This window comes from Marmota flaviventris, chromosome 2, assembly GCF_047511675.1.
Source record: "Marmota flaviventris isolate mMarFla1 chromosome 2, mMarFla1.hap1, whole genome shotgun sequence".
In the NCBI taxonomy this organism is placed as follows: Eukaryota; Metazoa; Chordata; class Mammalia; order Rodentia; family Sciuridae; genus Marmota; species Marmota flaviventris.
The window spans coordinates 69,376,656-69,390,211 of record NC_092499.1 but is presented as its reverse complement, the minus strand read 5'-3'; the positions used below and the strand labels follow the sequence as shown (position 1 = coordinate 69,390,211).

Below are 13,556 nucleotides of genomic sequence, written 5' to 3'. Positions count from 1 at the left end.
TAAAGAAACAAATAAATAAAAGGGCTTATCAGTAGACTCAAACCAGGTGAAGAAAGAATCAGAACTTTCAGGGAAAAAGAAAAATGTATGCAAGATGGGCCTAGTGGCTATGCCTATAATCACAGCTATGTGGGAGGCTGAGTCAGGAGGACCAAGAGTTTGAGGCCAGCCTGGACAACTTAGCAAGACCCTGTCTCAAAAAAGGAAAGGAGACTGGGGATTAGCTGAATGGTAGAGTGCTTACAGAGCACGTGCAAGGCACTAGTTTCAATCCCCAGTACAACTAAGTAAATAATATTTAAATGATAAAACATTTTGAAGAGATACTTCACTAAAGTATATGAATGACAAATAAGCACATGAAAATAGGCTCAGCATTATTAGTCATCAGGGATATGCAAATTTAAACCACAATAAAACACTAAGACACTTTTACTAAACTGACTACAATTAAAAAGGATTGACGAAACCAAATGCTGGTGAGAATGCAAATCTTCAGGAACTTTACTACACTGATGGTACAATGGTATAGCCACTTTGGAAACCAGTTTAAGTTAAATATACACTTACTCAGCAATCCCACTTTTAGGTACTTACTCAAGAGAAATAAAAACATGTCTACCCAAAGACCTGTATATAACCATTCATCACAATTAACAGCCAAATGCCTGGAAATAACATTAATATCTATGGTCTGGTGAATGGAAAAAAAAAAAAGAAAACTATGTTAAGATTCATATAATGAACTTTGATTTCTACACAAACACATGTGTGTATACATAATTAGATACGTCTAAAGTATATTCAGTGTAAATGTGCCTCCAAAAATGCTACCCTAAGTCACCTAGCACAAAGACACTTTTAATGTATTTACATTAAGGATTTTTAAAATTTCCACTGTTAGGATGCTGATCCATAATGGGGTGCATGGGAAGAATAGAGGAACTTTGGGCAAAGGGGGAGACGAGCAGGAGGGGGCACAGGGGCATGGGGGCAGGAAAGATGGTGTAATGAGATGAATATCATTAACCTAGGTACATGTATGACTGCACATATGGTGCTATGCTATATCCTGTACAACCAGAGAAATGAAACAGTGTGCTGCAATTGTGTACAATGAATCAAAATGCATTCTGCTGCCATATATGCCTAATTAGAATAAATAAATAAACTTTGAAAAAATTTCCACTGTTAACCAGAGACTGAAATAAGATAAAGCCAGAATGAGATCAAGCCAATAAAATTAAGCCAGAATTTCCTGACACTGGATAGCTTATAAACAGGTTAGCATCTTTTATACAATAAAGAAAATTTTTTTAAATTTATTTTTTGGGGGGCGGGAGAGGTGGTGGGGATTAAGCCTAGGGCTTTACACATGCTAAGCAGGCACTGTACCATTGAGCTACATACCCCCAGCTCAGGCAAAACTTTTTTTGGGGGGGTAGCAGGGATTGAACCCAGGGGCACTCAACCACTGAGCCACAACTCTAGCCCTTATTTTGTATTTTATTTAGAGACAGGGTCTCACAGAGTTGCTTAGCACCTTGCTTTTGCTGAGGCTGGCTTTGAACTCACAATTCTCCTGTTTCAATTTCTTGAGCTGCTGGGATCCCAGGCATGCTCCACCGCTGGCCAGGCAACATTTTTTAAATGGAAAGGTAGAGATGCTTTTCTTTACATTTTGAGGTAAAAATCGCTACTTAATAACTCCAAATTCATCTATTGAAGGGCATGTAGGTTGGTTCCACAGTTTAGCTATTTGAATTGTGCTGCTATAAACACTGATGTGGCTGTGTCCCTGTAGTATGCTGTTTTTAAGTTCTTTGTGTATAGACAGAGGAGAGGATAGCTGGGTCAAATGGTGTTTCCATTCCCAATTTTCCAAGAAATCTCCACACTACTTTCCTAAATGGATGCACCAATTTGCAGTCCCACCAGTTCCCCACATCTTTGCCAACACTTACTGTTATTTGTGTTCATAATAGCTGCCACTCTGACTGGAGTGAAATGAGTAGTTTTGATTTGCATTTCTCTAATTGCTAGCAATAATGAACATTTTTTCATATATTTGTTGATTGAATATCATCTTCTGAGAAGTGTCTGTTCAAGTCCTTGGCCCATTTATTGATTGGAAACTGTGGAACCAACCTAGATGCCCTTCAATAGATGAATGGATTAAAAAAGGTGGCATATATACACAATGGAATATTATTCAGCAATAAAAGAGAATAAAATCATGGTATTTGCGGGTAAATGAATGAAGTTAGAGAAGACAATGCTAAGTGAAGTTAGCCAATCCCCCCAAACCAAATGCCAAAAGCTTTCTCTGATGTAAGGAGGCTAATTCATAGTAGAATAGGGAGAGGGAGGAGCAAGGGAAGAATTGAAGAACTCTAGATAGTGCAGAGGGGTTGAAGGGAGAGGGAGGAGGCATGGGGTTAGAAATGATGGTGGAATGTGATGGACATTACTATCTAAAGTACACGTATGAAGACATGAATTAGTGTGAATATACTTTGTATACAACCAGAGATATGAAAAACTGTGTAATAAGAATTGTAGTACATTCTGCTGTCATATATAAATAAAAAAATATTTACTGAAACTAAAAAAATAAACTCCAAATTCAGAGTATATTCAAAAGGAATATGTTGAAACAAAAATTTAAAAAGTGGTAAAAGCTTTGAACACCAATATTTATAGCTTGTCCAATACTTGTGCTATAGAGTATTAAACACTTGTGCTGTGTCATGGGAAGATCAGAATCTAGGAAGTTCTAAACTCATTTCCTTTCCTCTAAACACAGTAGAAGATCCTGACTTCAGAGAAACAACTAACAAAAGGCATAATTCTGTAAAAGCCGGATATTAAGAGAAAAAAATTTCACACTTTTACAGAAAAGCGTGATGGATGAAAAAGACTGCAAATAATGTACTGTTAACTGCAACTTTACTTACAAATAAGACTTCTGCTATGAAACTGTTTCAATACTTGTGTTCCTTGCCCCTGGCATTGATTACTACTGCCATCTAGCAGCAGGTTCAAAAATAAGAGAACTGAAAAAAATCAAAATGTAACTCCAAACATAAGGATATTTTAACATATTAATAATTAAAGTTCTGCTGTTAATCATGATAACTGAAATTGAACTGTTTCTCAGAAGTTCCTCTCTTCCCTGAACAATGTAAATTATTGGCTCCATATGAACTAAACTTTTACCTCAACTCTATTCTCCCCCAAATTCCAATCTGTTTCTGCCTAGAACTCTTCACCTGAACATGCTGCCAAAACTTCTAAAAAGATTGACTTGCGTCCCTAAAATCTCTCTCTGTTAGCTGGTCAGGTAGGTTCAGAATCAGAATCATTTTTCATTAAAGGGAAGCAAGAGTCAACTAGCCAATGAATCCTACCTTGAAATCCACCCTTCATATCTATCTCCTCAAGCTGCCTTTACAAGATCCTCTTTGTTTCTCATTATCTCTCATCTGCAAGTGCAGTGACCTACCTCATTCCTGACAAAGAGGACAGGAAACACTATTTAACACCTAAATGGCTCCTGGACAAAGATGGTAAGAACAGAAGAATTCTTGCATCCCCTAGGAGAAATTTCAACCATAAAATTTCACGTCATAAAAAAAAAAAAAATTCAGGATGACATTACCTGGGGGAAAACAAGCAAATGTATGATTTCACAAACACTGCTTGATATTTTATGCGGGGAGGGGGTAAAGTACCAGGGATTAAACCCAGGGGCACTCGGCCACTGAGCCACATCCCCACATCTATTTTATTTAGAGATAGGGTCTCACTGAGTGCCTCACCTCCATTGCTTAGTATCCCACCTCCATTGCTGAAGCTGGCTTTGAACTCAGAGTCCTCCTGTCTCAGCCTCCAGAGCAGTTGGGATTACAGGCATACACCACCACGCCTGGTTTAATGCTTAGTATTTTTAAAGTATAACATGCTTTTCTTGTTTCTGTATGGCTGCAGACATTGAAGGAAAAATTGAACTTGTGAATTTCTGTATTTTGTACAATCTTCAATATTTATTGTGTAAAATGTATTCCATTGGTCAGTAAAAATTTTTCCCCCACAATAAACTACAAAAAGGATTGCTAGTCTCTCCAAGAATCCTACATCCTACCCATACTCAAGAGCTACTTCAAATTCTACTATACCTTTATTAATCCAGCATACAATGAGTTTTTACTTCCTCTGAATGCCAAAATATTGTTTATACAGCAATAATAACATGCTAAATATACTAGAGTGTTAATATCTCTGTTTTACATATTTATTTTTGTTTTCCCCTTTTATAGAGTATAAAACTTGAGGACTAGTAACACGTTCTCCAATTCTTTAATACCAATTCTACCGCCAGTCTAAGAAATCCTACTTCCTGTAAGAGGAGTATGCATACTAACCCACACAAAATATATTCAATAGAGGAAAACAAGGAGGCAAAGATAAGAATTACATACATATGTGAAACAATGGCAGTTTAAACAGGAAAGGCTCACAAAAACAACTCCTGAGCCTCTGAGGCAGTTATCTTCCCCACCGTGTTTAAGAAAGTAAAATTCTTACATAAGAAATAAATTGAATAGTAACAATATGGATAGAACATCCATAACCATAACTTTGAGAAGGTGAATTTGCCCCAAATTGTCACCCCAAAGTGTCAGGAAGCTAAAAAAGGGTTAAAATTTGGAAACATTACCTTCCAGTCTTCCACAGTAACTGATGAACAGAAAGTATTCAACAAACATTTGACAGTTTAAATGTAGTATCTAGCTAGTTCTAGAAACTCAAAAGTAAATAATATATTCAAAATGCTACTTTGATCTCACAGAATACCTTATAGAATCAAACTATCTCAAATTTCCAGTATGTAATAAATATTATATGACATAAACATGTTTTGATACAAAAAATCCATATAATTAATCATTCAAGACTTTAAAAAATAACCCAATGATTCATAAATTATATTCCTCTTATCAGAAATGCCTCAGGGGATCTGACTCTCAAAATGCATAGCTCCTAAGAAAAACATTAATTTGATTTTATAATCTCAGGGAAAAATAGGGAATATGTTTAGGGGGAATAAAATAACAACTCAGTATTACATTAAATGAAAATTAGTGAGAGTACATGGGCAGGGAGGGGTTGGAAATCAACTAAACAATGTGAGAAATTTAGCTTTAATGCCTATTTCTTGTTTTCTGAAAATACACTGCTGTTCCACATACTAACACCTTTAGGTCTCCGTAATGCAAACCTGATGAAGGATCAAGAAAGAAAGAGAAGGGCTCTGACAGAATGAGAATCTCCATAAAAATACAGTGACAGCACACAGGAGTTGGAAAACAAAATGGGAAATGAAGGCAGCATTCCTGGCATTCAGCATGAGCTGAAGAGGTGATGCTGTGGGAAAAGAGGCAGCATTTTTATAGGAAAACACCTGCAGGAGACATTCGACAGGATGGACTTACTTTTTTGACAGGAGGGTTGAACTTCAGTGAATCTCAGATCCTACCTAAACCTTGGTTTTTTTCACATACCACATTTTTTCTTGGTGCATGTGTGTGCAGTGCGTGTGCTGGGATTTGAAGGCTAAAACCTCAGTCCTTTTTATTTTTTGAAAGAGGGTCTTGCCAAGTTGCTGAGGCTGGCCTCAAACATGGTATCCTCCTGCCTCAGCCTCCCAAGTCACTGGGATTATAGGCACCCGAGCACCACCTTGCCATTTGTTCTAATGACTGTTTATTTTATGTGCACTGATGATACAATATTAACTAACATTAATGAATTCCTGCTATATGCAAGACATTTTTCTAAATAACTTTATTATACAGTATACTTCAGCCTTCCAGACAGCTGTATAAATTAGGTACACTCCTTCCATTTTATAATTAGGACAAAAAGGCTTAGAAAGGGTTGGTGATTTCCCTAAGGTCACTCAGTTCACAAATGCAAAGCAAGAATTGGAACTCAAATCTGGTTGTAGGAGTCCACACTCTTAAACACTTACCTATACTGCCACTCAAATGATACAAAGGACCTATTACACAGCATTTTAACTTTTTTTCATTAAATTTTTTTTTTTTGTAATTGTAGATGGGCAGCATGCTTTATTTATTTATTTTTTAATATGGTGCTAAGGATGGAACCCAGTGCCTCACACATGCTAGGTAAACACTCTGCCACTGAGCTGTAGCCCCAGCCCATATAAAACATTTTTAAATGTTCACTCAAATGTAAAGTATTATTAGAATTATTATTTACCCTAAGGAAATTAATAATAATTTGAACAATCATACTGTTAAAATATTTTATTTTATTTATTTTTTTAAAGAGAGAGAGAATTTTTTAATATTTATTTTTTAGTTTTTTCGGCGGACACAACATCTTTGTTTGTATGTGGTGCTGAGGATTGAACCTGGGTCGCACGCATGCTAGGCGAGCGTGCTACCACTTGAGCCACCTCCCCAGCCCTAAAATATTTTAAATACATACATGTGAAAAGCCTTGATATTAAATGAAAAAAAAATTATTTTTAAGAAATGAAAATATCAATGACGTGAAATCCCGTGCAAATTGTGGTTACCTGTAGCACACATGCAAGTTTCTAAATACTTATAGGCTTAAAAAAAAAACATTTAAAATAGTATCAGTTGTGATACATAATAAATTAAAAATAGCCATCTTGTGTAGCTTGTTTTCTTATATCACATTAACACTTGTTGATTAATGGTACTGAATAAAACCAGTGGGGAAGGAACATAATTTATTTAACAGTATTTGTCAGGCACTGTTTTAAGTCCTTCCAATAATCACTAGTGTAATTATTATTATTATTTTTTTTTTTTTTGAGGTCTGGGGATTGAACCCAGGGCCTTGTGCATGTGAGGCAAGCACTCTACCAACTGAGAGATATCCCCAGCACCCAACACTAGTTTAATTCTGATGACATCCTACAAGGTACTTATTGTTACTACTGTTGGGCGAGGTGGCACATGCCTGCAATCCTAGCAGCTCAGGAGGCTGAAGCAGAAGGATCGAAAATTCAAAGCCACCCTGAGCAATTTAGGAAGACCCTACCTCAAAAACAAAAAAGGGTTGAAGATCTGGCACAGTGGTTAAGAGCCTGGGTTCAATCCCTGCTGCCAAATTAAAAAAAAAAAAAAAGATACCTACTAACACCAAGGAACACGTAAAAGAAATACTTAGATATGACAGACTGATCTAAATTATCAGGAAAATGTTTTTGGTTAAGATGGAACACTAAGCTTTAGAAGAGGGCTCTTCTAATTTTCCTATGACTTTGTAGTATTACCAAAGCAAAATTAAATTTTGAGGCATGGTAATATCAACTTAAAACCTCAGAGAGACAAAATGTTTTACATTTTTTTTGATCCATTCAACATATGAAGAGGAAAACTGTCAAAGAGCTTAAAAAAAAAAAGAAAAAAGAAATCACATATACTAGTAGAATTTAAAACAGAACACTAAATTTGAATATAACCTTACATTTTGTTTATAAAATAATTTTACCATTTTGCAAAGGATGACAGTATTTATCATCTTGTCTGATTCTACAACTTCGCAAGTAGGACAAGTACTTGTAAAAATTATTCTTATTTTATAAGTGAATACACAAAACTTAGAAAAGTTAAACATTTTGCATGATCTAGATATATATATTCTGACTCAAAGCACTTCTCTGCACACCATGCTGCCAACAATTTTATGCTTTATACTTGTTCAAGTTGTTTCACAACAATTAATGCTTGGCCAAGAAAATCTGGAAAATAATACAGAACACAAAATGGAGTTTTATGATCTTTAAAATGTTAATAGAGTTTTACTAATTATCATGTGCCGTACAATCTTTAACTAGCTAGAATGATGTACCATTTTGTCCTGCCAAAATGAACCTGGAACCCAAGAAAAATCTGCATTTAAAACTAAGAGAATCTAATTTTAAATGCTTAAATATGAAATAATATGGCCGTGCAACAGTATGGGTTGGGTATCCCTTATCTGAAATGCTTGGTACCAGAAGTGTTTTGAATTTTGGAATATTTCCATATTCATAATGAGATATCTTAGAATAGGACCCAAGTCTGAACACAAAATTCACTTATGCTTCCTATACACCTTATATACATAGCCTAAAGGTAATTTTACAGTTTTTAGTGATTCTGAAACAAACTCATGATATCAAACTGTCCATTGTGGCATCTGTTGGCCCTCAAAAAGTTTTGGATCTTAGTCACTTGAAGGCCACTTACTAGATCAAGAAACAGGGCTAATTGGGGGGGAAAAAACAGGGCTAGTGAACCCAATGTGAGCTAACAAATAAGTGAAATAGTTTAGGTATAGATTACTGGGGAGAATTATTTTTAAAATTATATAATTAGATAATTAAGAAAACTCTTCACAAAAATGAAGTGTATAAACATTAAAATCTTCACTGGGTGTACTGTTGCATGCCTATAATCCCAAGACTCCAGAGGCTGAGGCTGGATTGTGAATTTAAAGTCTCGGCAATTTAGCGAGGCCCTAAGTAACTTAGGGAGACCCTGTCTCTAAATAAAATATAAAAAGGGCCAGGGATGTGGCTCAGTGGTCAAATACCCCTGGGTTCAATTCCCAGTACCCTCCCCCCCAAAATTTAAAATTTTGTGGCCTATAAATTGTATACTATATATATATCTTCATATCCTGAAGTTGAGTGGTAGACCACTTAAATTGGAGATGGACCAACACTAGTTCCATAATTTACCTGACACCTACACTGAAGACTGTAAGTACCAGAGTAAAGAAGTTGGAAAGACTTCTTTGGAAAAAGTTTATATGGACTGTTATAGAATTTTTTCCCTTGTTTTCAACTATGTACAAACATAGTTTTGACCTGGTCCCCTGTAAACTGCTGATACAGATAGGAGTCATGCTAGAAAATTCTGAGAGACTGTGCTGGCTATCTGCTCACATAGCACAAGGAGAACTGGCTGCACTACACTGTTATGGGCTTGACTAGTCACACTTTATTAGAGCAAAGGATGAGAGACTTATGCTGAGTATGGTGATACATGCCTGTAATCTTAGGGGCTTGGAAGGCTAAGGTAGGAGGACTGCAAGTTCAAAGCCAGCCTCAGCCACTTAGCAAGGCCCTCCACAGCTCAGGGAGACCCTGTCTCTAAATAAAAGATAAAAAGGGTTGGGGATGTGGCTCAGTGGTTAAGTGCCCCCTTGGTTCAATCCCCAGTAGCAAAAAATAAATAAATAAATAAAATGAAAGTTTTTTTTGCTGTGGATATGTCAGCATCACAGGTCTGGAGACAGCTTAAAAGGGACTTTGCCCAATAAGAAACATTTAGATGACAATGGGAAGTTTTAAAGAAAAGTTTAAAGGACTGGAAACTAAGGACTGTTAAATAGCTGGCTAAATGTATCACCAATATAGATAGCACAGACTGCTAGCACATCAGCAGATCACTAGCTAGAGACAAAATTACATCAGTTAGGTATAGATATGTGATAAACTTCTTAGCTAACAGGATGTAAGAGAAAACAATATGGGTCATTTCCTCCCTGGTCTGAAACTTCACAACTTGCGTTTCTTGCTCTTTGCCCTTCCTACTCCCTGCAAGAAGCAGAGATTGTCACTGAATAGTTATTCTATGTTGAATGTCAAACTGAAGCTGATTTTCATACATTCTGTTATCCTAATGTATCTATACCAGTATCATAGGGAACAAACCCAGATTTTTCTTGGGTTCCAGGGTCATTGTGGCAGGACTAAATGGTACATCATTCTATGGTTTGGATGTGAGGTGTCCCCCAAAAGCTCACATGTGAGACAATGGAAGAAGATTGGGAGGAGACATGATTGGGTGATAGCTTTACCTAACAGTGAGTTAATCCCTGATGGGGTTAACTGAAGTGGTAGGGTATGGCCGGAGGAGGTGGGAATTGGGGCATGGCTTTGGTGTATATATTTGTATCTAGCAAGTGGAGTCTCTCTCTCTGCTTCTTGATCATGATGTGAGCTGCTTCCCTCTGCCACACACTCAGTCATGATGTTCGGCCTCATCTCAAGCCCCCCAAAATGGAGCTGGCCTTCTATGGACTCAGACCTCTGATACCATGAGCCCTCAAATAAACTTTTTCTCCTCTATATTTGTTCCGATCAAATCCTTTAGTCACACAGCAAAAAAGCTGACTAAAACACCAACTCAATCAGATCCTGTCTCCTGAAAATTATGAATTCTAGCCACAGATGAGAAAGCAAGGACTTTCTTCTAAGAAAAAAACCTGAAGTCATCAGAGCTACTGTCTTCTTGATGGGAGGTTGTAGGGGATCCTATCGGTCCAGTTCTCTATAAAGCCTACTAAACATTCTGGGATAGGTGCAATGGGACTCAGAGGATTGATTTGATGGTTGAATGGTTTCTTATCATGAATTCCCATCACAAGACACAAACCTATGACTACAGTAAACTGGGAAGGAAGCAACAGTATAAACAGTAATCTCTCTCCTTCAAACTGCAATGTTATGATGTAATAGATAATTAAACAGCATCAATCATGAGCATATCAAGAAACTGAATGCATACATCACAGAATTTTTAAGGTAGAAGATAAATTTAAGATTTACTCTTCTAAAAGAATTCAGGTCTTAAGTGCAGATATGATAGGAATGTTCATTTACCTCTGCTGTTAGAGATAATTCAATGGAAAAGTTGGAGAAGCACCAACCTCCGGCAACTCTGAAAGTTCTTTTCATAGTAAACTGAAAGTCTAATTCACTAGTCATTTAACATGATTTTTTTCCTCTCTTATATCCCCTACTAAATCAGATGGACAGCATGCCTTTATTTTGTTTATTTTTTTATGTGGTGCTAAGGATTGACCCCAGTGCCTCACACATGCTAGGCAACTGCTCTGCCACTGAGCTACAGCCTCAGCCCCACTACTAAATCATTATACGCTTTGTGGTAGAGTGAATATGACCCCCAAGATACCTAGGTCCTAATTCCTAGAACCTATCAATATTCATTATATGACAACAAAAGGGCTTTACAAATGTTACTAAGCATCTCGAGATGCAGCAATTATCCTTGATTATCTGGATGGCCCTACATGTAAATATGAGTGCTCTCATAAAAGGGAAACAGAGGGGGACTGGACCGCAGAAGAGAAGGTGATATGATGATGGAATGATACGCTTTGGAAAAAGGAGCCACAAGCCAAGGAATATAAAAAAACAGTAGAAGCTGAAAAAGGCTAGGAAATGGATCTTCCTTCATCAGAAAGAATCTGGCCTGCAATATCTTAACTTTAGCCCAGTGAAAATTATTTCAGTCAGGCTTCAGACCTCCAAAACTGAAAGGAAACATATTTGTTTTATCAGTAAGTTTGTGATAATTTGTTATAGCGGCCATAGAAAATTAATACACCTTTTTGATAGTTTAGCAGTGATGTGCACATGATCCAACTTATATTAAACTGAATTAACATGAGGATCGTTCCAGTTTAGAAATAGAGAAATTTTCTTGTTTTTTGCTATAAAGTAAATGAAAATACACAGAAATCACTGCAAATACAGTTCCTTCAAAGAAGTATGGTGAAAAAACAAAAGAGATGGGCATGGTGGCACAGTGCCTGCAATCCCATCGACTGGGGAGGCTAAGGCAGAAGGATAAGTTCAAAGCCAGACTCAGCAATTTAGTGAGTCCCTAAGCAACTTAGCAAGACCCTGTCTCAAAATAAAAAATAAAAAAGGCCTGGGGATGTAACTCAGTGTTTTAAGCTCCCCTGTGATTTCAACTCTATTTGTAATACATATAAGCTGCAGAAAGGGTAGTCATAACTTTAGGTTAAAACAAAAATACAACTCAAATAGTGATGAACAAGGTGAGAGAAAAGAACTCAGAAAAGCAGTTATGTGGGCTGCTTTATTTTTGTCTTAAACATAGAACAGCCTAAGGAAAGAACACAATCCAGACACTTCTCAGTTCACACACCAGAACTGTCCCTGAACCCTGGACAAGAAGGCAAGTGATCTAGATAGGTTTAAGAGGTGTGTTTCTATGCTATGTGCTACCACTGTTCTACTCTGTACAGTGGGTTCAAATGACAGTCCAAATATCAGAAAAGAATCTGAAACGCAGATAAAGTCAGGTGTAGTTGATGTAACACATTTTATATAAATTACTCATTTGATCCTCACAACTGTAAGAAATAGACAAATTTGCTACTGATTTTAATTCTACAGTTGAAGAAGCAGAGGATGACTTAACCAAAGGTCCAAAACTGCCTCCACTCTGATGTCTTTCTACTTTATCAGTTTACCACCATTATCATAATCAATTTAATTTCAATTTATTTTAAAGTAATTTAAAATAATCTCAGTTTAGAAAACAGAAGTAGCATTTTGTAAGTAACACAATGTTTTAATTTTACATCCCTGTAAACCGAATGCCACACTCTGCATTTTCCTTTGCGCTTTTATTCAACCAAGCTAAACACATGGACGTGTAAATTAATGTCTAAGACCATTTCTTTCTGTGAAAATGAGAACTATTAACAGCGCCTACCTCTAGAATGCTGTGAAGATTCAATGTTATAACACATACAAAGTGCTTAGCACAGTAGCTGTTATTATAGCACATACTACAGATTTTCACCAGGGTCTCTTCCCTGGTGAAAATCTGCTAACATGGAAAAATGCCAAACGCAGAAGGCGTGAGAGGGAGAGTGAAGGAAAAAAGGACTTGTGACCCTTCCTTGGAAACTGGTGCTTAGCTTTTGCCAGAAAATAACCCAGAGCACAGGAGCTGGGGTAGGCGTTGGCAACACCAGCCTGACTTGCACAAGGCCCTGCAATGCAGCAGGACGTGCCGGTTTGATCCAGGGACTCTGACCCCAGGTGAGAAGCCCCAACACGTGCTCCCTCCTCCCCGTCATTTCCCATTTCCTCGGAGTTCCCCACCCTAGAGGTTCAGTGACTCGGACTTTCATGACTCCACCCGGGCTCTAGTCACCTGCCAAAAGACAGCTGCCCATCCCAGGACCGTCCCGCTCAGCCCTGCAAAAAGTACCTCTACTGCAAACCCCAAACTGGAGCTGGAGAAAAGTCGCGAGTTCGGCAGTAGCTGAGAGCTGACGTCCGGAACTCCGCCCCCCCACCTCTTTGATTGGATAAAAGCGCAAAGGAAAATGCAGAGGATTGGTTAGTAGGAGAAAGGCGGCCAAAACCCCGGGGAAGAAAAAAGGTGGGGAGTGAAGGCGCCAGGTCTTCTTCATAAACTGTCCTCTAGCTAGCTCCCGATTGGACGGTAGAAAGGCGTATGCGCCTGCGTAGACCCAGTTTACGTAAAGCGTCACACAGCACCGCCCACACGCTGCGTTAACGGAAGTTTCAACCACCCCATTGGTTGGGATGGAAGTTTCAGCTGCGTCCAATAAAGGGCAAGAATAAAGCAGGTTCCGCCTCTTCCTCAGCGCCCCAAAACTTCCTGTTGATATTGGGATATGTGGGTTCT

At 37.7% G+C, this 13,556-nt stretch overlaps 1 protein-coding gene across 3 annotated transcripts in view; it reads right to left on the bottom strand.

The window, feature by feature from the left end:
• The window catches only part of Wdr89 (WD repeat domain 89), a 35,323-nt gene extending 22,082 nt beyond the window's left edge, over positions 1–13,241 (bottom strand). For 2 of the 3 annotated variants that reach the window (XM_027929662.2, XM_071607990.1), the window contains exon 1: positions 13,113–13,241. The gene's annotated coding sequence lies outside the window, so the exon portion shown is untranslated. Of the gene's footprint in view, positions 1–3,821; positions 3,883–13,112 lie in introns of those variants that run through there. The other variant, XM_071607989.1, reaches the window with a different exon arrangement.
• Between the last annotated feature and the right edge of the window lie 315 nt (positions 13,242–13,556).